Genomic DNA, 27,079 nt, shown 5'->3' on the forward strand with positions numbered 1-27,079 from the left:
ACTGTGTTAATTGATTTAATCCTTGCAACTCTGTGAGGTAAGTACTACTGTTATCTCCATTTTAGAGATAAGAAAACTGAAGCACGGAGAGGTTAAGTAACTTGCCCAGTGTCACACTGTTGGTTAATAACAGAGCTGGGATTTAGACCCAGGCAGTCTGGCCGCTTAAACACTATGCCGTGCTCTTTCAAGTTGCTTACAGCTTAATAGGGAAGATAAACATCAAAACCAAACATTTCAATACAATGTGATAAGCACATCTGCTTAAAGTATATTAAAAGTATGTGGTAGAGAGAGAAGGGAATTATGAAGTGGTCGTGGAAAAGAATTCACAGTGGAAAAAATGCTTGATCTAGGTTTTGCACTAAAAAGAAGAAAACCACAGCTTTCAAGAAGTTATAATCTAATAAGACACTTCACTAAATATCTTCGACACCATTCTGACATAGTTTTTGAAACAAAAACTTCACATATGTTGGGAACCTTGAAAAGGAAGGGAACACACCTGAATGTGAGTGTGTTGGCAAGAATGATTTTATTAAGGAGGTCGTGACTAAGCGAAGCCTTTAAGAACTGGTCAAAGTTTAGGATCCAGCCTTGTTAAAAGCAGAGAACCCAGGAGAAGAGGAAGGCAAGGATGGGATTGGCGGAGGGAGAAGAGAGAGAACAAAGAAATATGCTTCCAAGGAGATGAGACGAGGAGATACTGTTGGAAGAATTATTTGAATCTAAGCACGGCGGGCATCGGATGAGAGATTTTATTTAATTCTAGAAATCTATTGAAGGTTATAGGAGGAGGGGAGTGAAATGAAAATGACTTGGAAATACGGAGGAAAGCAGTAGAGAAATTCAATCGAATTAATATGATAAAAAAGTATATTTTCAAGCTAAGTAACATTTCAAGCTTAGGGGTTGTTTTTTACTCAGAATAATAATCGACTACAAAGAGTTTTTGAGAAGATCAAATATGGTAACGAGAGGAATTGCTTCGTGAGCCATAATATACTGTACAAACACCATTTTTATTTTTCACAATTTATTTACACGAACTTTAATTCACTTCTGTTCAAAGTTAGGATGATACCCGAGCTATGTGCATGTCTCTGTGGCTAATAAATGGACAGACCATCTCAAGGAGCTTTTTATATTGTAGTGGACAAGTGTGAGAGGTCTTTCCAGAACATTCGCCAGAGGAATCAGAAGGCAAGTTCTCGGAGCATCTTGGCCTCCCGAGAAAATGGCAGTGGTACCTCCAGAGTGGAGTAAGTTCTTCCTCTATTGATTATACTGAGGCGGTGCCCCAAACCAGGGAGAGAAAATAATTATTGCCCTTTGGCTGCCACGACCAACAACCAAAACAGATGATTCTTCCGAGTCCATGAGGTAGCACCACAACCTCATTCGCTATACTCTTAATTTTCCACCCAATCAATTGACTTCTCTTAGACCACAGCCCAACCTATTTCCTTTTAAAAATAATCTCTTTAACTCTCTTGCCCTACTCTTAATTTTTTTTGTGGGGGGATGGCTGGGTGGTGATGGTAACGGGGTGGGGGGGGGGGTGTTCATTCCCTACCACAAGTTCCAAATGCTTGTTTGTTAAGTGATTTCCTGGCCTTTCTTCTGTTATTGCTGTGGAGAGCTGGGTAGCCTCCCCTCAGCAGGTCTGGGTCAATGTTCCCTCCTCCCTTTGATAAAAGACCACGCTGCCCCTCCCCCACCCAGGTTGCTGGGGAAATGCCTGATTGCTATGGATGGCGGAAGGGAGGGTTCATCTAAGGGTTCTGGAGTTCCCAAAACTTTAAGCTGATGCATAACCCCAAGAAAAGGACAAGGTGACATTTGAAGTTAAATACATTGTTTTTCATAATTGTGAATTGGAGCAGAAATGAAAATGGGATCTCATCTGTTAAATAATAATGATTATAAGACATGCATAATTTCTTCTGAGGTTATTTCTTTCCCTTGAGCTTCCTTGGGATAAACAAGGAGACAGAAGGGGTATTGCTCGCTTCCTGAGCCTGTTTTCAGGCTCGTTCTTTGACACTACCATCCATCTCCAGCAGCCCCAGTTGCCTTGCCTTTCTGGACTTTAACTGGGCCTTCGTGGCAAAGCTCCAACCCCGAGTGAATACTGCAACCTGCCTTTCTTTCCCTATTCTCAACTCGTTATATGAGGGAGGAAAAGTATTGCCCCACCATTTAGATGTCTGCTGCCACAAATCCATGGCCAGTCTTTCTCTTGTCCTTGCTCAGCACCCTTTTAGTAGAATTTCCACTTCTTCACACTCTCCGGAAAGGTTTAACAATCTCCTGAACCCCTCGCTTGCAGCATATGGCCTTTACTTCTACATCTTTTAAAAGCCTGAGACTGTTATGGGCAAACTTTAAGCTTGTCCCCACCTACAAAAACTTTCATCCACTTACCTTCTTCCCTAGAGTCTCACAAAAGATGGAAAAGATGATGTTTTTCTTTGCTTTGCTCCCGTTTCACCTAGGCCAATCTCTTTCCTCTTGAGCTCTCGGTATCCTGTCCACCCATCTCCTTTTGGGCTTGGATCCATCAATACCTTCTTTTGCTCTTGCCTTTACAACTTCTTCCCCTACATAAGTTCCTTCCTGCCAGACATAAACCTTCTTCATTGTTTCCCACTAGAAGAAAAAACAGTGAAGCATCCTCTAACTCTTTTTTTCCCCTTCCTTTAGCTACTTCTCTTTCTTTTTTTAAATTAATTAATTTATTTTTGGCTGTGTTGGGTCTTCGTTTCTGTGCGAGGGCTTTCTCTAGTTGCGGCAAGCGGGGGCCACTCTTCATCGCGGTGCGGGGACCTCTCACTGTCGTGGCCTCTCTTGTTGCGGAGCACAGGCTCCAGACGCGCAGGTTCAGTAGTTGTGGCTCACGGGCCTAGCTGCTCCGTGGCATGTGGGATCTTTCCCAGACCAGGGCTCAAACCTGTGTCCCCTGCATTGGCAGGCAGATTCTCAACCACTGCGCCACTAGGGAAGCCCTCTTTCTTTTGTTCTCACCAAAATATCTCAAACAGTCAACACCCTCTGTCTCTACTTCCTCAGCTCACGTTCCTTCCTCCCCTCCTTGCCCAGCTACTTGCCAAGCCAGGTGGCCCCTTTCTCGGTCCTACCTGGTTGGTCTCCACGTGGCATCTAAGATGGTTGGTCTCTTTCTTCCCCCTCACACTCTCCACTCTCTTAGTTTCCATCACGTCACTGCCTCTTGTTTCTCCTTCAGCCTCTCCCATCTGTCCTTCTTGGCTTTAAAGGCTGCTTTTCCTCTCATGCCCTTTAAATAGTGGTGTTTCCCAGGATTCTGGCCTAGATCCTCTTCTTTTCTCACCCTACATTCTTTCCCTGGGCAATCTCATTGACTCAAATAGTTCCACAATCACCATTGTGCTGGCAGCATGCAAATCTGTGTTTCTAGCTGGGACCTTCTGATAAGTTTCATGTTATACAAACAATGGTCTGCTGGACCTCTCCACCTGGCTGCCCACAGATCCCTCACATTCAGCTCTTCTGAAGGATCTCACCTTTGTCTTTCTGACACAAGCTGCATTTACATGTTCTCCGTCTCAGTAGATGGACCACTCTTCATCTCATCTCCCAGATTAGAAGCCCTGGGAATGTCCTCGGTTCTTTCTTCTCCTTCATCAACTCCTGTCACATTTACCACCTAGAGTTCTCAAATGCGCCCCTTCCTTTCCATTCCCCTGGCTTACGTAGGCCCTGATTGTCTCCACCTGGACCACTGCAAAGCCACTAACAGAACGTCCTGCCTCCAGGCTTGTCCTCCTCCAATCATCTCACTACACAGAGCCCTGAAGAATCTACCTAAATCACAAATCAGGTCATCCTATCCCCACACTTAAAACCCTTTAAAAATTCCCATGGGCCTGTAGAATAAAAAATCAGTAGGGAGGCTGTTTATTATCACCGATGTCTCTGGCCTCATCGCTCGCCAAGCCTTGTCTTCCACTGCTTTTCCAGTAACACTGAACCACTGGTGGTCATCAACCTCATAATCATCACTGCGATCATCCAGTGTTTACCGTGTCCTGGGCTCTATGCTAGCCTCTTCATACGCCTTATATCATGTAGTCCGCACAATAACCCTATCTGGTAGGTACTAATCATTACTCTCATTTATACACAAGGAAATTGAGTCAGAAAAAGGGTAAGTAACTTGCCCAAACTTGTATAGCTAGTAAGTGGCAGAGATGACATTTCAACCCAGGTAACTGGACTTCAGAACCCACTCTCTTAATTCTATGACACATTCTGTGGCTTTGCTTATGTTCTGCCTTCAGCCTAGAATGTTCTCTCCCTCCCGTCCGCTCGCTCCCTTGCCTGGCATCTTCTGCTTGTCCTTAAAGACTTGGCTTAGACAACAGCAGCTCTAGGTAACCTTCTCCAATCCCTGGGGCTGGATCAGGTGCCTGAGTTTGCCCCTCCCCACACACAGCCCTCACGCAGTCAGCAATCCCTTTACGTACACATCTGGCTATAATTATCTCTTAATTGTGTGTCTCCCCCATCAGACTCTGTCTTATTTATCCTAGCATCCCCAGTGCCCAGCCTGGTGCCTGACATGTACAAGTTACTCAGTACCTATTAAAGGTATAAATGGTGAAAGCCTGGCCATCAGCACTCTTCCTCACTCTGAAAAATAAAGTCATATATTCACGTGGCAGGATAATGGTGATTAATCCATCTCAGAGAGCTGTGATTTGAAGGATTCTCCTCCGCAGCTAAAAGAACTAGTGTGCTGAACCATTCATGGTCCTGCACCATGGGTGCACCGTCCCTGGCCAGCCTAACCACCCCCGCCCCCACCCCCCGCCAGTAACTGGAAGAACTGAGTCAAAGGCAGTGGGGAAAAGTCACACGACCAGTGGGAGGCTCAATGTGCTTGCATATTTTAGCATAAAGTTCATGATTCTGTATCGCAATGAACTCTTCAGCCTGCTTTCCAGGCCCTTCACATTGATCTGCCTTTCTAGCTTTACCCCCAGCTAGTAACACTTTAGGATTCCACTTTCCAACACTCGCCCTGCCTCTGGCCTCTAAGCCTCCATATTCTTGCAGACGCCATCTTGCCTGTCCTCTGCACCTTTGCAATTCCTGCCAATGCTTCCAAAGCAGCTCAGGTGGCCCTTTCTATCTACAGCCTTCTCTGTCCTCCACACCATAAGTGATCTTCCAATAGTTATTCTCTACATCAACCATTATACACCAAAATTAATGCTATACTGTCATGAAACATCCTTCTTCATGGCCCGGACTGATCTCTATATCAATTCAGGTTTTTGTATATTTGTGTCTTTTTTCTCCAGGGAAAATGTAGGTTCTTTGAAAGCAAAAACATATTTTACACTTTTCTCTCTCAGTGTCCAATAAATAGGGGACTTCTTTTCTTTCTAAACCCTTGATTCTTCCTGACCTTTCCATCACAACAATCTTCCTCTTATTCCAGGCTCAAAGAGGGGATTTCTTTGAATTTCACCTCTTACCCTAGATCCAGGCTGTCACTAAACCCACCTGACCCTTTCCCGATGACACCTCACTGATCTGTTTCTCTCTCTGCAGCTCTGCAGTTCTCAGCAGCCCGTCTACACCATCCAGCGCTACACAGAGAGGATCAAGCAGGAGCATCCGGAGCCCTCCCCCTCTATGTGGTCCAGTTCTCCAAAATCCCCCTGTGCTATGCTCTGTGGCCCCTGGATAAGCAAATCCCCAAATCTCATGATCCTTGTGTACTTTTAGTAGCACTACAAGGGGAGGAGCTAATAGACAACACATTTACAGAAAGCCCGTGGCTCTGAGATCATCGGAAAACCCCCAGAACAATAGGAGAGGTAAATCGTACCTTAGGTACGATTAGGTAAATAGGTAAATAGCAGCCTTTACCTAAGCCCTACTGCAATTTTTGAGCTGGAATCAAATCACATGGAGCAACTCCAGCACCCTTGCAAGATGTGATGAAAACCAGCTTATTCGTCGTTTAATTTCCCCTTCAATATGCTGTTCTGTTTTATGAGCCATATAACTTGTGAAGCAATTATGGCTATAACGCACAGACTTGGTCAGGAGGCAGAAACCCGTGAGCCGGGTACAAAGGGCTTTGCGTGGGTGGGTCTCTGGCGCGGAGAACTCGGGTGTGTGGGACTCGGGTGGGAGGGGTCCCTGGGGGAAGGTCCTGGATCAGGAGCTGGTGAGCGAAACTGTAGCTTTTGAAAATAACCAGAATTGGGGAATTCTGGCCGCTATGGGAAGTGAGAAATAGAGGCAGTCATTTTCTGGCTCCAATTTCATATCCTCTCCTCATGGAACAAAATCGCAGGTATCACAGGTCACCCCATTGCCTCCTTGACAGGTGACCGCCTTGTACAATGTCAACGTGCTACGGAGCAAAATAATAATTACACTGAGCGCTCGCTGGTGCCAGGTGTGTTCCTTTGAAGGGCTTTGTAATATTAATTCCTTTCAACCTCTTGACCACCCCCCGATATGATTACTGTTATCCACCTTTTACAAAAGAGGAAACTGAGACCGAGAGGGTCTGACTTTCTAGCCGAAGGTTCCAGCCATAAGAGCAGCACGAGGACGTGGATACTGGTGGCTTGAGGCCAACCCCAAGGCTTTCCTCTCTGCTATCGACTATGTGTATGGTGCTTTCTAGGTCCTGAGCACTGTTCTAAGCGTTTTGCATGTACCAGCCCTTAAAGCCTTGCAACAACCCTATGAAATAAGAACTATTTTTGTCCCCAATATATAGATGAGGAAACTGAGGCCCAGACAGATTATGTGACTCGTCTGACGTCACACGGCTGGAGAGGGGCAGGGCTCAGATGGAAGGGCAGGGCTCAGATGGAAAGGCATGCCCTTTGGTCCTGAGACCACACTCCTGAGCCCGTGGTCCCCTCTCACCAGTTGCGAGTGAGGAAGGGCCACCTCTTGGGGCTGCCAGGGGATGGGTATGAGGCATTAGCAGAGAGCCAGGCACAGGGGTGTCCCACGCACACACGTGCCACCATGCCTCTCTGAAGACTCCCCCATCACCTTGGTTCTCTCTCACCCTCTTTTCTGGTACAGTGTCCCCCGATGCTCTCTCCTCTGGCTGTAGACCTGGGACAGAGCAGGTGGCAGTGCTCGGGCTTCCAGGAACTAGGTTTTGTTTTCAACTCCAAACGTCAGCTGGACTATTACTACGTGGCCATGAGACACAGTTTTGTTAGAAAGAGACTCAGCAGGGCGCAAGTCCTCACGTGTCCTGATTCCTTCGTCTGCAAGGGCTGAGCCAGCCTCTCCCGTTCTGGTGCCTCTCCCCACGCTTCTCTCATTATGTTTGCTAAACCCCATTTTTAGCTTTTGGCACCTCAGACTCTGCTTGTTCTCAGTGAATGAACTGGAATTGATTTGGTGACTTCACAAAGAAAGAGAATCTCAATTCTGTTTAAAAACAAGGGTGTGGTGAGATGGGCTGGGGGTGAGGGGGTGCTGGCTATAGATGCCCCGTTCCTGCAGATCATCTAGGGAAGCTTTAGCTGAAAGAGGTAGTTGGGAAAAGGGTGAACAGTGTTTGGCCTGAAAGCTCAAAGTTCTGGCCCCCTGCTCTTGGGGCAAACGTTTTGGAACTTCCAAATGATAATTCTAAAAGGTTTGCATTTGATGTAAGAAAAAGGAGTAAATGAGCATGGCACTGGGAACAGACCAAAGGTGGGGAATATGGTGCTTGCGGATTTTGTCTCGCAATATAAATCAAGTCAGGGAGGAACCGAGGGGAGCCAAGTCCAGGGTGTAAAGCATGGCCTCTGGAGCCTGGTGGCCTGGGTTCCTGCCCCAGCTCTGCCCCTGGCCACCAGCCACATGGCCTTGGGCAAGAAAGGAACATCTCTGGACTTAGCACCCAACTCTGCAAAATGAGTCAGTGGTAATTGAGAGGTTGGGCGCATTACACTGGTTACCATTCGTAAAGCACAAAGCACGTCTGCAGTTTAGTAAACTCTCAGTAAGGATTAGTGATCCTTGTCACCTATGAACAACGTAACAGAGCTTGTGCTCGGGCAGGTGTCTGTAGGAAAGGAGTAGCTGAAAGGCTCTGCCTCTCCCAATGCTTTTCATATCACCTGGTTGTTAACCTGCTTTTATCCGTTGTAGTGAGAACAGGCTACGATGGTAGGGGGTTTGCAATCCTACTCTTTACCTTTTGTGGATGTTTGAGTGTTTTCACAATAAAATGTCTTTAACAATCTAGGATTTTGTGATGGAAATGTCTCATCCTCTTTTTAGAAACTTATATTTTGTAATTCATATATTAAATTTAATAAATTAGAACTAGAACGTGGGCGATAGGATCAAGAAGAAAGTGGAAGCAGTTACTACCACTTTATGAATACTCTTCAGAGTAAAACCAACCTGGGTCCAAATCCCAGCTGGTCCACTCACGGGTTTGGGGTCTTCGGATAATTTACTAACTCTTCTGCTGTTTGTTTCTTCTCTTCATCTAGTCAGATGATTAATCCCTGCTGCCAGGATTGCATGAGGTTTAAATGAGATGACATATGTCATCCCCATCCAGGCACACAAGAGACCCTCAACAAACATCCCATCTTTCCTTCCTGCCACAGTGGAGTACAGAGGTGGGGAGGAGGTGGGGAGGAGGTGGGGTGGGGCTGAGGGTGGGGCAGGAAAAAACTCCAAGGCTGAGAAAATGAGTTTTGTGGATTTGATGAGAAACCGGTCTTGCACCCTCAGCTGAAATGGGCTCAAAGCAAAATTGTGAAGTAGGTTAAGTAGAGTCTGGGCTGCTTTCCCTCCTCAGCGATGGCCTCAGGCCATCCCTCACACAGGACCTCAGAGGAGAGAATGAGACTCATTCATTCATCCAGACAGACACATTTCAGGCTTTCTAAGAAAATTTGCGTTTAAACGACTTAACTAAAAGAACAAAATCCCATCAGTTGAATTTCAGCAGGCAACGTAGAGGAGAGAGTTTTCTGGGGGTGTTTTTTGGGTGGGAGTGGGGCAGTGAGGGGAGCAAAGGAAAGGCCTTTCTGGTGTCCCTGAAATCACAGCACATAAACGCCAACCTCCTTTTATTCCAGCAAAGTCCGCAGGCTGAGTCAAGGGGGAAATGAGAAGCTCTCCTTCAGCGCTGTTCCCCCTCAGGAGCCAACTCTGTTGGATGGTGGGGGATCCTGAATAATCCCAGCCCAGCAAGAAATGGAGCAGGAGTTTCTGCCAAGTCTGCAGGTGCAGGGCGCTGTGTGGAGGACGGTGGCACCAGGGACCTGAGGACAAGAGAGAAAGGAAGGGCGGCAGGCTAAATATGCTGGGTATCATAGAGCTTCTGTGGATATCATCTCATCTAACCCTCACTCCACAATAGGAGGAAGATAGCATGACACACGGTAAACAAGGCTCAGTGTAAGCCAGGCCACACACCCAACCTCACACAGCTAGCAATCCGCAGAGCCAGGAATCAAACCTAAGTCTCCCTGGCCCCAAAGCACCACGCCAGACTGCAGGTCTGGAAGCTAGGAGGAGAACGGGGAGCCTCCCTCTGTCTCCATGATGACCAGCTTGACCCCAGAGAACACAGAAACTGGTGCAAGTGTCCTGTGTGGCCACCTGCCCTGTGAGCTCGGCGTTGCCCTGGCTCCGTGCTCTTCCTGTGTCTGGGGAGGCAAGAGGGCAGGGCCAGCACCATTACTCTCACTGCCATACTTCCTCTACAATTCTGTTTTCAAGCAATTGGCTTGGACTGCCCCAGCAGACCTGTCCCCCAGGTGGCCATGTTCCGGTGTGTTCTGGCCGACAGCCGGCCTGGCCTCGCCAGCTGTCTGCAGGAAGATTGATGTCTCATGTCCTTCCTGCCTTCTCTCTCCTCCTCCAACCTCCCAGCTCAGGCTTACTGCCTGCTGTGCCTGCTGGTCTGTTTTCTACTTCCCTCCCCAGGGCTTGGTTTGCTCTCTGGGTAAAAACACAGAAGGCTGCTTCCTACAGGTCCTTGTGGGGCACTGATCTTGGATGGTTGTGGAGGAGTAGGAGGTAGAGGATGATTATGATGATGACGATGGTGATGGTGATGATTGTGATAATAATGAAGGTAAGTGCAGACCAAGCAGCCCAACCCAGACAGTGAGAAGTACACCAAAGAGCACCAATTTCTTTGGGGGACTATTGATAGGATAACTATTCCACTGTCATTTTTCCTGGGACATAGATAATCTGAATCAAAAAAAAAAAAGGTGATCAGGACAGGAGGAAAGAGCTACCTCCCCATCTTGGAGCTCTGGGTGCCTGAAGTGACAGCCGGGGGGAAGCCTGGTAGGAGAAGGGGAAGGATGGAGGTGAAAGGGCAAGCCACTGGGATGCAGGTTAGGAAGCAGAAATACCACCTAAACTTTATTTTTCTCCCCATGGGAAGTGGCAGCAGCCACAGCAGTTTGGGAGTCTCCAGTCTCACCAGAAGACAGTGGCCTCTGAGACCACACCCGAGTTTATGCTGGTGAGGTGACCCATGGTGGGCCACTAGGTCATGTCAGGATGGAGGCTGGCCATGCCAGAAAGACCAGCCATATAACTCGAGGTTGGAGCTTTGAACCACCTGACATCAGCCCAGCCTCTCGACCTCCAAGGAAAGGATGGAGGCTGAAGAGTGAATTCAGGCAAGTGGCCAATGATCCAGTCAATTGTGCCTACATAATGAAACCCCAGTAAAAACTCTGGACACCAAGCTCAGATGGGCTTCCTGGTTGGTGAACATATCAATGCACCAGAATACATCCTGGATACGTCCTGATTCTACATGGAGAGGACACAGAAGCTCTGCATTTGGGATCCTCCCAGGCCTCACACTATGGGTGTCTTCTTTTCACTGGTCCAGATTTGTATCCTTGGTAGTAAAACTGTAAGTAGAGCACTTTCCTGAGTTCTGTGAGTTGTTCTACCGAATTATCAAATCTGAAAGGGTCATGGGAATCCCCAAAGTTGTAGCCAGTTGTTCAGAGGTGTGGGTGCCCTGGGGACCCTGGAACATGTGGCTGGTGTCAGAAGGGAAAGAAGTCTTTGGAGGACAGTGCCCTCTCCCTGTAAAGTCTGTGCTAACCCTGGGTGGTTGGTGTCGGAACTGCATTGCAGCCTACCTTTGAATGACTGGATGAATCTACTACAGTCCAGTGAGGGGGGAAAGGACAAGCTATGTCCTGTCTTCTAACCACTGCACTCTCCAAGAGGAAGCTGAGTGGCTTTCACGTCCACTGTCTCTCTGGGTAAAGCAGTAACTAAAGTTCTGGTTCTGGAGCTCATTCTCCTACAAAGCCTAAGAGTATGTTAACAGGGTGCCACTGAATTGACATTTCTGGAGTCAAATCATCTATTTTGGCTGATATAACATGTTAGTGCTGAGCAGTGCATTGATTACTGAATGATCAAACTCATCTGGTGTCTGTAAAATGGAGATAATTTCACATAGTTCAGACACAGTCCAATTATTTTGTTGTTAAGAAAAGTGAATTGGCTCGGCCCTTTGCAATTCCATCAGTTGCTTGGCAATCAACCTGCCAATAGTTTTCGCCTCCCCATTTTTCCCTCTGATTTTAATTGTGGCATTGGAATAAAAGGATAGTCCACACATCTGCTGCCTTAGATTTTGAGGCTGAATTTGAAAAGTCAATCCTTCGCCTGTTTTTTTTTATTCCCACACTAAAGAATCCAACTATTGTTTTACATCCCTTCCTTTCTTTCTTTTCACCTTGCATCCCCCAATCTTCTCCAGCACTTTTGCTTTTCCTTTCTTCTTCTTTTATTAAAAAATATGGAAACAAACTAAATGTAATAAGGATTTAGCCAATGCTGAGAACACTACAAGAAATTCTATTGAATCCTATACATTATATTCTAACTCCACGTTACTGTACATATTCAACAGTGCTTGTGTTTCACCATGACCCCCAGATCGTCTCTGTATTTCATGCCTGCTTGGATTTCCAAGCCTCCCTTCTCCCCATCTCTCCCCTTCTCCACCATTTTTGCATATGTGTATAATTTGCTTTACCTCAAAATTTGGTATTTGGCATTGGTTCCAGCAACATTATATTTTATCCTGTGTATAGTTTCTCAAGGTGACTTCAAATTTCTTTCTGTACTTTAAGGGCCTAGTAACAATATCCAAATATACGGCATTTGCCTGAGATTGGAGCTGCTGCTTTTTCCCTTAACTGGGAGCTTTTTAAGTCTTGGCTCCCTGTCGAAAAACATGGTTAGATCACATCCATGGTCTTTTCTAAGGGACAGTGTCCTACCATAGCCTGTGCTGAAATGGAAGCCCCAGATGCGGCCCTATTACCTCTGTCCTGATCTGATTGGATGGAAGTAGATACCTGTGTCAGGGCTGCCTATCCAGGCTTATTTCATGACCTATTGTAAAGAGCTCAGCTCAAACAGGGATCCGCTGGGCCAATCAGGTCCTCACTGACAGGACTTTGAATGGGGAAATACACAAGAGTCTCAGGCTGTTTGCTACAGGGGCTGAGATGGAGCGGGTAAGACCATGAATAGCCTTGAGCCAGTTGAAGTTAAGAGCAAGCCCGAAGTGTGAGGAAGTAGAAACATGATCAAACAGAAGACATAGCATAGAGGGGTTATATTAGGTCGAGGGTGGTGGGAGGAAAAGCTAAAGCATGCATATAGAGAGCAGCAGAAACCAAAGAGTTGGCCAAGTCGCTTCAGTGGCAGAGCACAAATTCCACCACCTCCAAGTACCAAGGTCCCGAGAGCTATCTTGCCTCCAGCTCTGATCTCCGGGTGGACTAACCATACTGTGGTTTCTGAGGAGAGAACTTCTGCTGCATTGCCCCTTGTTTCTTGCAACAACCCCAGCCCCTGTCTACATGACCCAGCCATCATGGGTCGCGGTTCCTTGTAACTCAAGGTTACACATTCGCTGCTCCCACCTGGGCCTGGGTACTGACGTGGAGCATCGACGAGGGGTCATGTTACTTACTGGCCGCTGTAGCTCCCCCACGGCGCCCGCTATGCCCCTTCAACATGGACCAGCCACTCAGGGAAGCTGTTCTCCCGGGACGCGCTCTCCAACAAGAATGCCTGAAGGATTCAAGGTAAAAACAAAGAAATAAAAACACTTACAGATCACGTGCCCTGCATCCCCTTATCTCCCTGGAAAGACGTGATGGTTCTGGCTGCATCTGCTCATTGACACCTAAGTGTGAAATCCACCCTCTGCCCTGTGACTTCTGGTTTCGAAGTGATTCAGGGGTGGGAGATAGCCCAGGTCCTCTCCCAACTTCGAGGGAAAGTGATGCCAGAACAACCTGAGTGACACACGGTTCCTTCTATTATTCCTCAGCCTCTGGTTGGCCTGCAAGACAGCAAGCCTTTGGGGGCCATCAGAGCCATGAGACGAGAAGACGATGAATATTTACGAGCTCTGCCCCACCCTGGTATCTGCAGGGAAAAGGAGGCCAATAGACCACCTCCTGAGGATCAAGAATAAAGGGCACTTGAACGACTGCAGATGCGTCTGGAGTTCAGAGCAGGGCTGGGAGGCAGCCCCAAGGTCACTGGGTCATTCTCACTGCTTTCACGTAGGGCTGTTCCAAGTCCTTGACCACAGAGGAGACTTTCGATCCCGAAACGCATGAAGGGATTTACATCCCTCACCCGTGTATCACAGTGATGAGTAAGCCCTGGGGATACAGCCGGTGAATTCGTGGGCTTTCTAGCACTAATGCCTTACTGATATGCTCATGCACGGGGAGCTGGTCACCCCAGACCATTTGAACCCACAATTCCCCGGCTCTCCTTGTGCCCACATGCCATGGCTGCTGCGGGGAGAATGGTTTCCTGTCCATCTTTCTGACTGCTGGTGGTGATGATACGGTCGTCCGAGTCAGGACGACTCCCTACCGTCCAGACAGGGCTAACTCCGGGCAGGGAGAGTGGGTTACTTGGTCAGCCTGGCACACCGAGGTCTCAGCTGGGCCCCTGAATCATCGCTGAGCATGTCGAGAACTCTGCCTCACAATCCTCTGCAGGCCTGACTCATATGACAGCTTCCCCTGAGAACGCCCACGGCTCCAGGTCCTGTTCACAGGCTGGTGGCCGCCTCCACATAGACGAGCAAACAAAGCCCATCTCTAAGCTCGCCGAGCTCTGCTTAAAGATACAGGGCCTTGTGCGCAGAGCCACAAGCAGGCAGCTGCTACATGCACACCTCTCTCCCCGGTTTCTGGTTCCTGCCATGACAACGTAGCGTAGTGAGCCTACCTGGCGTCCCTTTCACACAGGTAACAGCCAGCCTTAGAAAATGCAGTGCCTGATGGGAGAGAAGAAAAGAGGGGGGGAGGGCAAGAGAATTATATAAAATAGCATTCTCCAGGCCAGACCTTGGGTTCCTGGGTCCAGCCTCAAGAGATTCTGTTTCAGGGTGTCTGATACGGGTCTATGCTACCGTCCTTTTTTCTTAAGGCATCTCATAAGATTCTGACAGGTTTGGGAAACATTCTTCAGGTGTACACACACACACACACACACACACACACACACACATACACACATGACTAGGTTATATGTAGGTATGACTATCTAGGTATAACCATGGTGTCAATAAATACTCTGGGGTGGAAATGGTCTTGTGTAGGAAGGCAAGGTATCTGACATTAGCTAATAAAATGATCCTGAGTAAATCACATCTCTTCCCCAAGCCTCATCTGGAAAATAAATAGTTTGCATTAAATTCTCTCCAAGATCTTTCCAGCTCCAAAGACCATTGACGCTGTGGATACTATAAATCTCTCACTGCCCTCAGACTTTAATTTTCCTTTCAGATAAGTAGTTGTTACTGAAAAGAACCATACAATCGGGTCAACCCAGAAGGATATTTTCAATATCTTCCTTCCACGTAGGTGACTAATAGTTAGAAGTATAGGTGAACAGAGCAGTCAGTGGGAGTATAAATTAAAGAGGATGAACCAGCTGAGGTGTAATTGAAACCTTCCCCATCAGCAAACTGTAAACAGAGAAACTCCCAGTTGTGCATTGTGGGAGTTGCCACAGGGAAGGGAGTCAATGCTGGGAGAAGGAGCTGACCAGCAAGAAAGGGTTGGGAAAACGTGAGAGTTGGGAGTAGAAACAAGATGGCGGCCACCAGTGAAAGGAGCCAAGCCCTCTTCCCCTGCTGAACCCAGAAGGGAATTCAGGCATTCGGATGCTTCAGGTAAAGATCAAGCCAGAGAAGCAAAATTTACCTGATAACTTATGGATTTCAACAAAGCAGGAAGCGAGAAGCCTGAGGCCACAAAAGAAAGAAGAGGTGATATTTCACGTGAGCGAATCTGAAAGAATTTTCTTAGCCTCCATCAGGAGCTGGTCATAGCTGCCTGAGAAGGTCTAGCCCTAGTGAATACTTAAGTATTTACTCAAAAGCAGATATTTCTAGTCTCAGAGCCTGAGGAAGACAGAAGTGGGTGCATTAGTAAGACTCCCAGGATGGTAAGGAAGCAGAACACAAACCAAGTCCACTTTAAGGTCTTGAACGAATAAAGCCTCAGCAGTTGTGGGTTGAGGCACATGGATTTGTAAACGGAAGTCATAATTCATAGTGATTATATGCAGACAGACCAAACGACGTGTAATGGCTATTACACAGTATTTTCTGTAAAGCAAATTTCTTCGTGTAAATCCAAGGTGCTTATTTCATATGAGATATTCTGAAGAGCACTGAGAAAATGAAACAGGCCACAGGATAATATTCGACCAAAAAAATTATCACGGGGACATTTTTTAAAAGCAAGTGCTGCTACCAACTGGGAATCAAAACTTTTTCAGAGTCCCTCCATCTTGATAGGAAAACTAAAACATGGACAAAATGCCACAGGAACTTACAAATCTCAGTAGAGACAGACCACCTCTCTCTAGCTCTAGAAGACTAACCATCCCCATGAAGTAATCAGTACTCTCCATCCCAACTTATGTATTTTCCATAAATAAATATCACCTCCTTTTGGGACAATATCTATTTTTCCCTTACATAATAGGCTTACCCTTCTTTGTTTGAAGTTTTTGTAAGTCTCTGAAATTCTGAAGACATTAGCAATGGTCATTATTTAATATTTCTGAAACTGTCATATCTCTCTTCTGCATTTCATGACTCAGTTCTTTGAATTTCCAATATCCAACTTGACCACCATCAGCTTCTTTATCCTCTTGCCATCTGGCTTCTGGACTCATGGAAACCATCAGTGACCCCCTCCTAATCAAATTCAATGGCACTGCTGGGTCCCCACCCTTAGCATCACTTGTTATATCCTCTCTTGGCTGCATCCCTTCCTTAATTCTCTTTCTTGCCTTGGCTTAAGAGATAACTGCTTCTTTTCCTCATCTATCTGCTCCCTCATTCTTTCTCTGTCGGTGAGTTCAAAGTCCAGTGACCACAGGGATCAGAGAGGCACATAAGCGATGGAGGCAGGCCAGGGATGAACTAGAGCTAAGGGTGTATTCAACGGAAGGGGTGGCCATTACTCAGCTCTGACCAATGACTGCACTCAGGGAAAGGAGGCCCAGTGCTGTGGAGGGTTGTTCACATTTTTCAGGGAATCTAGGAATCTGGATTTTTATGGGGAGTCTCCATCTTTTTAAATGTGAGAAATGAATTCAAAAATTTTTCTTACAAATATGGGTGAACCAAACCAGGCACATTGGAAGGGCCGGGGTCAGCCCGCAAGCTGTGTGTCTGCCACCTCTGGCCCATGCCATTTGCTCGATTCCACCACATCAAGTACATGGGCTCCTGTGGCCAACAAGGTCATGTGTGAAGTTGGGAGTAAACCAAGACCATGGATAGAGTTGCTCGGTAGGAAATAGAGACACGCTCTTGTTTTGTGCTAAGGAACACCTTGTAGACGTTTCCTCGAGGGTGCTGGAGAAACAGAAAGGGAATTCAGGAGAGACAAACAGAAGCATCCTGAATTGTGAGAGTCTTCGCTGAGCTTTGTTGGCTGCAGAGGACAAAGGTGTACATGGGCTCCCAGTAGTATTGGATGCGGGGCACGGGCACACTTGGAATCCAAGGCAGTTCTAGCAGCCTGGTTATCCATCTAACAACCAGCAGCAGGATATCAGCCATCTCTCTCTGGTGTTCCCCCTTTACCAAGCCTCAGGTATGATCAGATTCCAGCTTCGCCGTGCACTTCCCTTCTTGGGTCCTCCTTCCCAGCTAGTGGATGCTTGCCTACACTTCGGATTCAGTTCTCTCTGAGAAGAATTCTGTTTGGCCTGGTTAATCATTTTCTGACCTTCTTTGAGCACTGATTTTGTGCCAGTCTACCTCATAGGCTGCAAGCCAGGTAGAAATTTGATTCCTTTGAGCCTCTGCCTTCAGGTCAATTGCCCCAACCCGCAGGTCATTGTTTCCATGGGCGGGGGAGATTGTTGGTAAGTTCAGAGCGTGATCTGCCAGCCACAGCTCTCTTACCAGAAGTCGGGGTGAGGCAGGCAGCTGAGATGTGAAAGACTCATCTCATCAGTGACTCTGGGATGGCATTAGGAGTTACTGAAACTTCCACTACTTGACTAGGGAAGGAGTTTCCAAGGAAAAAAGAAACTCAGTAAGATTTATACCATGATTTGTAGAAAAGAGAAAAACTGTTCTGACCTAGTCGGCTCAGGAAACAAGGGCATCAGTTGTAACAGGGAAAGGAAAAAAATCTAAGAAGCCTGCCATTTTTGTTAGAGGACTAAATTAACACCTAAGTTTTAGCATCCGAAGTACTGACTCACTGAGAAAATTAAAAGGTCAGAGAGATGGAAGTCAAAATGTCAGACTGATTGATAAAGCTCGACTGCAGAAATGGCTCAGACCAGTCAACAAATGGGCTTCGCCCTGGAAATAGGCAGATCTACCCACCTCATTACAAACCAGCTGGAATCACCCATGACCACTCACTCGCCCCAACAAACTTTTTGACAAGCAGGCTGTGAGCAGGGCATGGCCCATGACGAGGTAGATGGATGTAACAGAGTTGCTTTTCTCCAACTTGCCAGATAAATTCAGGCTCTCCTCCCTTTGGTGAAGAGTGAAACAAAAGGACAGATGTTTTTACTTTATTGTTTGGGTAAGAATGTAGAAGAAGGGGGGATGGAGCCCCCTAAGAACTGTCAGGTCAGAGCTCTGTGCATTGCTTTACAAATTCAATGAAATAATAAAATTACTTATTTAGCCAACAGTTTTTGAGCACTCACTATAAGCAAGCAGACCAGGTCCCTGCCCTCATGGAGCTTACCATCAGTGGGAAGGCAGGTATTAATCATATCACCAGAAATAGATTTACATTTAGACACTTGGATCAGTGCTTAGAAGGAAAGGTGCCTGGTCCTGGCAGAACAGTAATAAAGCTAACTAACCTAGCATGGAGGTGATCAGATGGCCAGAAAAGGCTCACAGGAGGAGAGATGTTTGTGCTGAGCTCTGAAGGCAAAGATGGGAAGGGAGACCTCCAGGTGGTAAAGACCCCGGGGCTGGAAAGGAGAATATCACCTCGAAGAACTACAAGGAAAGGGTTTGGGTGGAGTCGTGAACAACGGGAATGAGTTGGTTATGCAGGTACTGAAATGTCCCCTTTCTCCTCCAAAACCCTTAGAGAAATTCACATGAAGGACACATGGCAACTAACAAGGACTTTAAAACAGTCAGGCAGGCTAGCTTCTAAGAAACAACAAGTTTTTTTTAAATAGTTAGAAAAATAGGTGCTTTGATAAAAGAAGGGAAGAGCTTCAAAAGTCAGGGAGTGATCCACAGCACTAAGTACCACTGAGAAGTCAGCTAAGGAGAGAATGGCAGACTCCTAGATAGAGAGCCAGGGTCACCACTGGTCGTGGTGGCAAAAACCATTTCAGTGGACCGATGGGGCTGAAGAAACGGAAGCAGCTGTTCAGCAGAGAAGAGAGGTGGGGTATCAGCTGGAGGGAGAAGCAAAGTCAGGGGACTTGTATTTTCAGATTCCTGTAAAGCGCTTAGCAGTTTGGGACCCATTCAAATATTCAGTTAAATAACCTCTTTTCTTATTTTGTTTTTGTTTTTTTCTTTTTCAGAGAGTAAGTTCTCCTGCAGTGTAGGAAGGGAATGGATTCTCTGTGAAAAGGGATCTTGGTTTCCTGGTCGCCAGTAGGACTAAGAGAAGTCGCTAGCCTTTGACTGCATCTACTAAGCTGCCCATTAGGCAAAAGTGGGTTTCGTGCCTATCCCTCAATGCCCCCTGTTGCACTACAGGACAATCGTCTGTGTGCTAACATCTCTGAACTCAAGGAGTGCTTGTTGAGCTTTCTGATGTGCTAGGTGCTGAAGGCAAAGCAATGAATAAAACCCAGGGCTTGAATTTAAGGAGCTCACAGAATGCCAGGAAAACAGACCTGAAAACAGATATTTACAAAACAACGTTGTAAGTGTACAATAAAAGTATAACCAAAGACAGTGTTAGTACAAAGGGACATAATATTTAATCTGGGTCTTAAAGAAGGGATAGAAGGTTGACTGTCTCCCGAAGGGTGAGAAAACATTCAGGACAGAGGGGCTTATATAAAGAGGATGTCGATTCCCTTTTTGAAGTTATCTCAACTCTGCCCCTAATTTTTTATTTTTTTACATTCTCCAATCTGGTCCTTCCTTGAAATGAAGAACATGAATTTTTAAGCGATGTGGCCACTGAACACAGAGAAGCCAACTGGTCCACATAATTAATAATCCCATTTCCATACTCCTATAGGCACCTTCCTTGCAATGCTCAGGGTAAATGCTAATGCACCGAAATAGTAAAATGAACAAATTTTAAACACATGGCCCCCTCCAGGTTCTCACATTTTAAAGAGGACACACAAACATAGGCACAATAAATCTCTAAATAGAAGCTCACTTTACAAAACCTTCTTATATGTTTTTCAGTTCCTTGCACTAAATTTGTGAGGATGGTGGGCGGGTTTAGGCCGAGAAGGGATGAGAGCTGGGAGAGGACAAATAACTGTGGCTGATTAGGGCAATAAACTGCATGTCAAAGCATTTACTCAAGAAAGATTCGGGCCTCAGGTGAGAACTTTTTTATGAGTCTAAGTAATTTTTCCTCACACAATAAAACTTAAACATGGAAACATAATTAAAAACGCAGGTCTAATGACCGAGTTACCTGGATGAGAGGTCAAATTTCCTGCATGGAAAAACTTAGAGATTGACTCCAAAAGTTGACTTCTTGAAACTCTAAGCACCAAACTGTGTTCTCCCTAATCACACTCGGGCTCTGCTATAGAGAGCACTCTGGCCTCAACGGCAAGGATGATTCCTAGACCAGGACAGGTGGGGCTGAAGAGCAATCTAAGGATGGGTATGGACCCAGGGGGAGGACCTGCCCATTTCTATCACCACCTGAATCTTCTGGAATGTTCCCAGGCACCTGGGAGCATTTCCCTGGGGTGTCCCAGCAGGTTCAGTGATGGTGCCACCAGCCCCCTCCTTGCTGCCGGTGAGCAAATGGATCCTTGGGCTGAAACACGAAGCAGTCGTTAGCACCCAGGGAAGGTAACGGGATCAGAGCTTGCAAGGATCCATTACCCTTTCTGCTCTCACAGAGCTGATATTTATTGCAGGATGTGAATGGCATCCTGCCAGGGCAAGGTTCTTAACTCCTCCTCGTGTCACGGTTCTCAAACTTTTGGTCATCAGAGTCATCTGGAAAGCTTGTTAAAACCCAGATTACTGGTCCTCAGACCCAGAGTTTCTTATTTAGGGCCAAAGGATTTACCTCTCCAACAAGCTCCCAGCAATGCTGGTGCTGATGGTCTGGGGACCCCACTTAAGAAGGTCCTAGGGGATCCTTGCTTATCCTGAAATTCCATGCACAATCTATGCGTATGAACCTGTGTGTTTTTGTCCTTGAATGTGCTTCATAGCTTTCATCAGAATCTCTGAGTGAATCAAACCACAACAAACAAAAGCCATTAACTTTAAGAACATTTACTAATGCAAAATACACAGAGAAATGCTGACCCCAAAGAGAGAAGAATATGCCATGGTATAGGAAGTGTAAACTCACTGGACAGAGCAAAGTCAGTTCCACAATAAGTGTTCAGAGTTGTTGAGTGAGAGCTGGGTAATGGTTGATAGGCACAACTGAAATAAAGAGATTTGGATAGGAATTAATATTCTCACCCTACAGGAATTTATTTTTAATTATAGATAATTATGCTGAATTACAAACAAGATGATTTGAAGCATTACGCTAATTCAGGAGTAATGAATTAGCATGAATTACTGATGCAATCTTTAAAAATGTAACCTATCAATCAACACTGGATCAGCAACAGACAAAAGGCTACGATCTGACATTATTATTGTATTATAGTTAAAACCGGCCTTCAACCTAGCTTTTTCTTTTTTTTTAAATTTATTTATTTATTCATTTATTTATTTATAGCTGTGTTGGATCTTCGTTTCTGTGCGAGGGCCCTCCCCAGTTGCGGCGAGCGGGGAACCACTCTTCATCGCGGTGCGCGGGCCTCTCACTATCCCAGCCTCTCTTGTTGCGGAGCACAGGCTCCAGACGCGCAGGCTCAGTAGTTGTGGCTCACGGGCCTAGTTGCTCCGCGGCATGTGGGATCTTCCCAGACCAGGGCTCGAACCCGTGTGCCCCGCATTGGCAGGCAGATTCTCAACCACTGCGCCACCAGGGAAGCCCCAACCTAGCTTTTAAGAGCCCCCATGGAGCAACGAGGTGCCGATACCTGTGTCTCCCTGTGGAGCCAAGTGAAGATCTATATCCCTTCAGGTTGCCCTCCCCATTGGGTGGCTCTCAGACCCCTTGTTTTTAGAGGCAGTGGAACACAACACCTTGTGTTCAGTCAGACCTTGCTTCAAATCCCAGCTCTGACCTTTACTAGTTATATGACCTTGAGAAAGTTACTTCCACCTCTCTGAGCCTCAGTTGCCTCATCTGTAAAATGGGAATGAGAGCCTAACACACAAGGCTCTTCTGATGATTAAACGATATGATATGTAAAATCTCTGACAGTGAAAATTCAACAGATGGTCATGGAGATCAGGTCTTGCCTTGGACCAGTGTTGGTAGCAGAATCACATATGGCTGTTATGCTTAGAAACTAGCACCTAGCCTTCCAACGAGCCCTTCCAGACCCAGTTTTGTTTAACAGGACATAGCAGTCTGCCTAGTTTTCATATAACTAACGTTTCATGAGGGTTGTGGCTCACAGTCAAAGGATAGTTCCTGAGCTTGCAGGTGAAGTAAGGTCCTTTAGTCAGTGGGAGAAAGTGCTGGGCTTGCTGACTAAACGTCTGCCCGATGTGTATTCTCTCTCCCGAATCTGAGAGACCACAGACTGAAGACAACAAAGGAGGTTGAGCAGAGGGGAGAAGTCGATTACAAATGTCTCCCACGCAGTGACTGCTAATTTCTATAGCAAGAAAGCTGACGACTGGCTACCTTACTCAAAGTGAAAACACCTCATGAAGAAGGGGGAAAAAACCCAGTATTAAGCACCATCTATGAGTCAGTTTTGCTTGCATATGATTACATAATGCCCTTTTCAGAGAGGAACAAAACAGAAAAATATTGCCCAAGTTCATAGAGCCAGTAACTGGTAGAGTCCGGATTAAAGCTCAGACCTGTCTTACTCCAAATGTCACATGCTTTCAGTTAAACCATACTGTCTTTACCAAGATAATTGACTTCTACTTCATAGCATTGCTATGTTAAATAGAAGGAAAAAAAAGATGGTAGGTACAGAAGCGGAAAAAACCAGAATATACCTACAATAACTGCAAGTAAGTCAAGAAGAAAGCACCTTCCCACCCATAACCAGAACAAAAATTAATGACCAAACACACAAAAGCACTTGACACAAAATACTTAATCTATCTCAGACCATAAGACCTTTATCTCATCTGGAAGGCCAAGAGTTAACCAGGCTAAATGGCAAAGGCAATGAGGTCAAAGGCCTGTTGAGGGCAGCAGAGAGTCAGAGCTTGATGAGCATCATTGGCCATGGAACTCCGGGCAGAGGTTGAAGCCAACAAAAAGCCTTGCCCGGAGAGACTTTATTGATAACTGAGAATCAACCTGACTCTGTGCAAACAGGTCAACCAAGGTTAGGGTAGACTTGGAGATGGGTCTTTGCATTTGGGTCCAGACAGGCATTTGCATTCGGGTCAGGGTGGCAAGATGGGCTTAACCAGTGAACAAACTGCCCTAGCAGTGAGTTCAAAGACCATGGATTGCTGATAGAGTTAGAGCCCTAGTGGTGTACACCTTGGGCATGAACACGCTCCGCTCTGACGGGTAGGTTGGGCTTAGCTTGTATTCCCTCATAGCAAGAATACGGAGCTGGGTGGGCACTGTCCTATGAGGTTACTTGACTGGCCCCAGAAAGCATATGAGTCTGTGGCTCTTGATTTGAAATGGACGTTACCCCAGGAGATAGCTTTGAACTTGACAACACCCATCACTGAAATTTTAGATGTCATAGAACATGAGTGGAATTCAGAGCCTGCACAACAGAATGGGCCAACCACAGAGAAAATTTGACACACACACACAAGAAGAATAAAGACAATGTCCACGTTCTCATTCATACCTTAAATTTAAGGAGTACCTACCATAGGTCTGATCCTATAATCAGTCTAGTGAATGCAAGGATACATATGGTACGATCACTGTGCCCTCCAAAGGGCTGTGCAGTAGTGTAATTGGGGAAATGGGATCTGTACGTAAGAAGGTTTGTAATGCTGCCTTGGCATCTGTTAAATGCCAAGTAAGAGTGTAAACAATAAGGGATAGAGTTATGCTGAAGTTCAATGTGGTCTGAGATGGCTTAGGTTGACTTCACAAAGAAGTAGAACATTAACTGGATCTTGGATAAAAGTTAGGCTTAGGTGGTTAGAACAATAGAAAGGAGGGTATTCCAAGAATGGGAAACTGCATGAGCTAAAGAGAGGTGGGAGGAAGGTGTGGGGCAAGGTTAGGGACCGTGAAGAGATCAGTCTGTCCAAATTGGTGAATTCATGTGGAAAGAGGAACATGCATCCAGGAATTTTAAGAAGAATCTCACTTTCAAATTTGTAAGACCATGTATGATTTTATATGGGAAAATATGGTTATCATATGTCACCACCCACTAAACCCTGACAAAACCCTTGAAGCCAGGAAAGTAAGTCCTATAAATTTGTAGTTAATGCTGTCATTGTGTCTCTACCATAGTACTTGGAACTCGGTAGGCTCAATGAACCAATACAATTTGTTCTCTGTACTTTGAGGGTTGTGTTCCTAATGAATATTTAGTTATCAAAAATCATATTAGGGCCTTAGGCTAAGTTTTCAGATGTGCAATTCCAAGGTAATTTTTTTCCTTTTGGAATTTAAAATATATGTATAAGAGCATAGCTTAAAAAAGTAAACATCATTGAGCAAATCCATCCACCTAGCTTAAGTGGGGTATTTCTTTTCCCCTTACCTTGTAAGGGCAGATTTCTCATATTTTCTTATCATTCACTGAGGGGCAAATAAATCACACAGCTTTTCCAAGCAGCTGTGTGGGACAGACTTGAGCATTTTTTTTTTCCTTAAGGATATATGATTACTGGATGGTTTCAGAAGACAATTTTTTATAACTAATAACAGTAGATGTAACTCATTCTTCTTGATCCCATCATATGCAAGTCTTGTTATAAAAGCTCTACTGTAACATAGAGAACAGACTTGTGGTTGCCAAGGGGGAGGAGGGTGGAGAAAGGATGGATTGGAAGTTTGGGATTAGCAGATGCAAACTACTATATATAGAATAAATAAACAACAAGGTCCTACTATATAGCACAGGGAACTATATTCAATATCCTGTGATAAACCATAATGGAAAAGAGTATGAAAAAGACTGTATATATATGTATAACTGAATCACTTTGCTGTACAGTAGAAATTAATACAACATTGCAAATCAACTATACATCAATAAAATAAAAATTTTTTTAAAAAGCTATGCTGTAGAAGAAATATCTGTGTTTGTGACTAAATATAAGAATGAATGAATGAATGAATGAATATACGCAGAACTGTTGATGACCACATTTAAGATGTTTCTCAAAGTGTAGGCAGTGAACCTCCTGTATCGAAATCAGCCAGAATGCTGATCTAAAATGCAGAGTTCTCCAAGGTAAGGCTCAGAAATATGCATTTGAACCAATTCCTGGGTGATTCTCACAGCTCTGAATGCTAGAATCTTTGCTGTAGAGTAGGGAGGGAGCAGACTTTGGGAGACATGGAAGCTGAGCTAAACAGTATCTGAGTAGATCCTGATTGTAGGGGGAGAGGCCAGGAGAGAAAACCCCAGGTACTCCTGCAGGCAGAAGTACTCTGAATGTATGCTATGAGGGGGTGACTTGCACAACTATATTTCAGCTTAAAAAAATTGAGAATAAATTTAAGAAAAGAACTAAAAAAAAAAAAAAAAAGAAATAGAAAACAGTGTTCAGTATATGACACTGAGACCTGCCTCCTGAGCATCAGACAAGTGAGGTGTCACATAACTGTGCAGACGATGCCTGCTCCCGGGACAGTGTTGCTGCCTCAGGGTTTCCATAGCTCTCTGCATCCTTCCAAGAATGGACCAACACAGCCTGGTGGGATGGGAGAAGCTCCCCCAGAGCAAGACAGAATCCCACAAGGGCACGTCATAGCAGCCAAAGACTGGATCCTATGGGAGGAATAAATGGCTTGAATAAGTGGTTTGGACTTCTATCTGTAGGTGACAAGGACCTCAGGACATCTGGTTTTTAAGATGAGAGCTGATATAGCCAAAAGGGTACTTGAGAAGATGAATCTGAGAAACATGTACAGATTGGAGGGAACAGAAATCACAGGCAGGGAATTCAGTAAGAAGATCACTGCTAGGGTTTACCTCTTCTAGCTGGCCCCTTTCTTTTGATCGTTTTCATATTTCTTGCCATCACTGATTATTTCCGACTGACCCTCTAAAGTGTAGAGATTCTGCCTTATCACTCTTTGCGTTTCCCACTATGTATGGCACTGAACTGAACTGAGCCATCTCACTCTTCTAGTAATGAAAATATATTTGATTTTTAATTCAATGCAAACCATAGTTATCAGCCTTTTATTTTTTTATTCATTCAACAAATATTTATTGGATACATATTTCGTGCTAGACCCTGGACTAAACACTGGGAAGAGAATGGTGAGAGATGTTACCTGTCGTGATGGGCAGTGCTCTCCGCTGGGAGACAGACGCAAAAGGCAAAGAGCGTGCCAGGGCATTTCAGGTGAAAATAACACGAGGAAAGGAGCAGAGGCCCCAAAGAGAACTGTCTCCTCCATGGAGGTAAATTAATGGTCACATGAGGTGGGGGGCAGTGGCAGTGAAGGAAAAGCATGACCTTGAATGCCCTGTAAAGGAGTTTGAAGTTTAACCTACAGACACTAGGGAGCCATTGAAGGCTCTGAAGCAGGTGAGTTCATTGACGAGATCTGAGTTTTAGAAAATAAACTTTCTAACAAAGCACAGCATGAACTGGCAAAGGTAGACTCTTGAGACAGGTATACTTTTCCTTGGATGTCACTGCCATAGTCCAGGTGAAAGATGATGAAGATCCAAATCAAGGCGCTGATCTGAAGAGGCCCAAAGGCCCACAGAGGAGATAAAAATCTATAAAGCTAGAGAAGGAGCTGAAAAATGTCCCTGCCCTGATGACCACATGGACCAGAGAATGCCATTAATTACATACACCGCAAGGAGGAAGAATCTGTAAGAAGCAGGCTGACACATTCGGTTCTAACTCATGCATCACACTGTAGTTAGAGCATCCCACTGAACTCACCGACTTGGCTACAGCCCTCCGCTGCTCTGAGCTCTCCTGTGGACCACTCTTACTCAACCTCATCAAGTACCAACTCATTACCTCCTAATCCAGCCAACATTCATTGGATGACTTCTTTGTGAAAGTCATGGCAGTAGGTGATTTCAGGGAAGGGTGGATACA

The 27,079-nt window shown here is 45.6% G+C and overlaps 1 long non-coding RNA gene across 2 annotated transcripts in view; it reads right to left on the minus strand.

The window, feature by feature from the left end:
- Positions 1 to 8,443: 8,443 nt before the first annotated feature.
- Positions 8,444 to 27,079, minus strand: part of LOC137752052 (uncharacterized) — an 84,846-nt gene continuing 66,210 nt past the window's right edge. For both annotated transcript variants that reach the window (XR_011071036.1, XR_011071037.1), the window contains exons 2-4: positions 14,305 to 14,353; positions 13,022 to 13,122; positions 8,444 to 9,305 (exon numbers count right to left, since the gene is read on the minus strand). This is a non-coding gene — a long non-coding RNA (uncharacterized lncRNA). The remainder of the gene's footprint in view (positions 9,306 to 13,021; positions 13,123 to 14,304; positions 14,354 to 27,079) is intronic.

This window comes from Eschrichtius robustus, chromosome 18 (assembly GCF_028021215.1).
Source record: "Eschrichtius robustus isolate mEscRob2 chromosome 18, mEscRob2.pri, whole genome shotgun sequence".
NCBI lineage: Eukaryota > Metazoa > Chordata > Mammalia > Artiodactyla > Eschrichtiidae > Eschrichtius > Eschrichtius robustus.